The sequence below is a fragment of the Temnothorax curvispinosus genome, unplaced genomic scaffold (genome assembly GCF_003070985.1).
Source record: "Temnothorax curvispinosus isolate PA1 unplaced genomic scaffold, ASM307098v1 QBEX01013597.1, whole genome shotgun sequence".
In the NCBI taxonomy this organism is placed as follows: domain Eukaryota; kingdom Metazoa; phylum Arthropoda; class Insecta; order Hymenoptera; family Formicidae; genus Temnothorax; species Temnothorax curvispinosus.
This window is the reverse complement of record NW_020223377.1, coordinates 143,422-146,712: the sequence shown is the minus strand read 5'-3', so window position 1 is coordinate 146,712 and position 3,291 is coordinate 143,422. Positions and strand designations below refer to the sequence as shown.

Here is a 3,291-nt window from a genome sequence, read left to right as displayed (position 1 = left end):
TATCCACTGCACATACTATATAACTATCGAAAAATATGCATAAATAGTATCTAACAAAAATTCATAATAATATTAAAAATAAAAAAAAATATTGATAAATTACCTCACGCGACAGAAATTCGACCAGAATACTGGGTTTAGAAATGTCAAGTTTACCTATGAAAAAAGTATGACGTGGCGGTGTAATATGAAGAAAGTATGCAATGAATCGACATACTGTTTGTAAATCCAAACGACTTTCTGCGAACCACATATTATGAAAAATACTAAACTTCATATTACACTTCTTCTTGAATCGTTTTTTATGACAAAATCAAAATCCATCAAATTATTACATCGAGGACAACACGCAGAATTTGGCAGAACTTTGTGATCTATTAGATAATTAATAAGTTTATTTTTATCATCACATATTCCCAAAAACTCATAAAGCTTCATTTTAAGTCGTATCAGTCTTGCAACAACGATTGACAAAAGATGACTGATAGGGTGTTTACGATAACTAATCGGATCGCTGATCGGACTGAGCAGTGGCACTCCGCTAGACTTCTAAATTTCCCCAGACTAATCCGGATCAATGATCCCTGTCTCACAGCAGCACAGCACTGATCCCGCATGGTGGAAGAAAGTTGACGGAGAAATTATAATTTTATTGAAAGGTAATTCCAGGTAATCCTTTTTATTTGACATAAATAATTGTACGAAACATAAAATAAAGTTAGTAATAGTAATTTTAAATGTATTTATTTTAATATTTTTGGTCTAAACATTGGATTCCTTTTCATAAAATTAATCTATTCCAAAGTTTGAGGTTATATTGGAAAAGCGTAAAATTAATAAAAAAAACATTTTATTAATTATTAGATAGATAAAAACTGATGACTGATGATTGATGATTGATGATTGATGACTGATGATTGATCGATGACTGGACATCGCCTATAACGCATGAAGGTAGTTCGGAAGACACTATACTGTGGTAAGTTATAAATGTAGATAAAAATTATGCAATTTGTAATTATTCATGTTACAATATGAAAATAAGAATTTATTTATATCTTTGCAGAAAATATTGAATATATCCGTCGTGCGCAGACACTCGGCGACGGTGTACAAACGAATGCGGAGCTGATCTGTGCGGTTTGCGACAAGACTGACAAGCTGTCGATGTGCTCGCGTTGCTAAGTCGTCTTCTACTGCACCAAGGAACACCAGAAACGCGACGGGAAACGCCACCGGGAGTTTTGCGCGACTCACCCCGTGGCCGTCACGTCTACGGAGGAGTCGTTCTCTGCCACCTCTGCTACCTCCGCTACCTCTCTGTCGCTATCGTCCTCGCGAACGAGCGTTTTGACCCCAAGATCGGTGAGATCGAGATCCCGTCATAATTAATGAATTTTTTTATTGCAACAGGTTTTCACAACTCACACATATAAAAATCATATATATACCACATTGATTTTGCTCCATAACATCTTCATATGGATCCATTTTCAATCGTTTTATTTAACCTGGAATTCAAGTTATTTGTGTATATATTTGTATATTGTTATACGTATGCTCTTGCATGTTACAATGCCTAACTTTATGTAATCTAAGAAAATTAAAATATATAAGAAGAAAAAGAGGATTACTTTCAATTAAAAGAAAATAAACAAGAAATATTATTGAACATTTCTATACAATAAAAGCATTCTATTAAATTGATTTGCTGTAACAAGATCACAAAATGTAAAAATTAAAATTACAACAGATATGATATAAACTTAGGCATTCTAAAAGGCAAGAGAGCACGCATTGCACGTTTAACTTAATAGAATATTTTTTTATGCCAATTTTTATCTATCTAGCAATTAATAAAGATCTCACCGATCTTGGGGTCGGAACGCTCGTTCGCGAGGACAGCGGCAGAGGTAGCAAAGATAGCAGAGATGGCAGAGAACGGTTCCTCCGTAGACGCAACGGCCACGGGGTGAGTCGCGCAAAACCCGGTGGCGTTTCCTTGGTTCTCCTTGGTGCAGTAGAAGACGACTTAGCAACGCGAGCACCTCGACAGCTTGTCAGTCTTGTCGCAAACCGCGCAGATCAGCTCCGCACTCGTTTGTACACCGTCGCCGAGTGTCTGCGCACGACGGATATATTCAATATTTTCTGCAAATATATAAATAAATTCTTATTTTCATATTGTAACATGAATAATTACAAATTGCATAATTTTCATCTACATTTATAACTTACCACAGTATAGTGTCTTCCAAACTACCTTCATGCGTTATAGGCGATGTCCAGTCATCGATCAATCATCAGTCATCAATCATCAATCATCAATCATCAATCATCAGTCATCAGTCATCAGTTTTTAACTATCTAATAATTAATAAAATATTTTTTTATTAATTTTACGCTTTTCCAATATAACCTCAAACTTTGGAATAGATTAATTTTATGAAAAGGAATCCAATGTTTAGACCAAAAATATTAAAATAAATACATTTAAAATTACTATTACTAACTTTATTTTATGTTTCGTACAATTATTTATGACAAATAAAAAGGATTACCTGAAATTACCTTTCAATAAAATTATAATTTCTCCGTCAACTTTCTTCCACCATGCGGGATCAGTGCTGTGCTGCTGTGAGACAGGGATCACTGATCCGGATTAGTCTGGGGAAATTTAAAAGTCTAGCGGTTGAGTGCCACTGCTCAGTCCGATCAGCGATCCGATTAGTTATCGTAAACACCCATAGACTATGAGCACAAACATGCCGAATAGACCAAATACTACAGAATGTAAATAACCAAGGTCAAAAGCTAATAACTTGCTCGTAATCTTGCTTATTTACATTCTGTGATATTTATCCCACAATATATGTGCCCATTATATGTGAACAATAACGTTTGTACAATATAATCATACAATTACAATCATACAATTACGGTTAAAGCAGAGAATACTTTGTATTCATGCTTTCTAACATATAAAATTGTATATATATACTTTTCTATACCAATTATTCTCTGCTTTAACAAAAAGACTGTTTAATATAACTATTCACTGCTTTAAATGACTTTTCGGTAAAACTTTAGATTAAGAACGATTTCAATGACTTTGATATATGTTGTCAAGGACATTGTTAGCGCAGAACGAAGTAATTATCTTTGTTGTCAGCTGGAAAAGAGAGAATAATTTCTGGAGAAAAATAAATGTTCGAACACGCGTATTCGATGCTAACACTGTATATTCTTTATTCAACGTAATATGTATATTTAGGTAAGCGTTACTCTTGA

At 34.1% G+C, this 3,291-nt stretch overlaps 1 long non-coding RNA gene across 2 annotated transcripts; it reads left to right on the top strand.

Annotated features, from left to right (window-relative positions):
- Positions 1–581: 581 nt before the first annotated feature.
- Positions 582–1,201, top strand: LOC112463713. Of its 2 annotated transcripts, none has more exons than XR_003041838.1 (3): positions 582–659; positions 865–979; positions 1,067–1,201. It is a non-coding gene; the product is annotated as an uncharacterized LOC112463713 (long non-coding RNA). The 2 variants fall into 2 exon arrangements; XR_003041839.1 differs by having other exon boundaries at positions 584–669.
- The last annotated feature ends 2,090 nt before the right edge of the window (positions 1,202–3,291 follow it).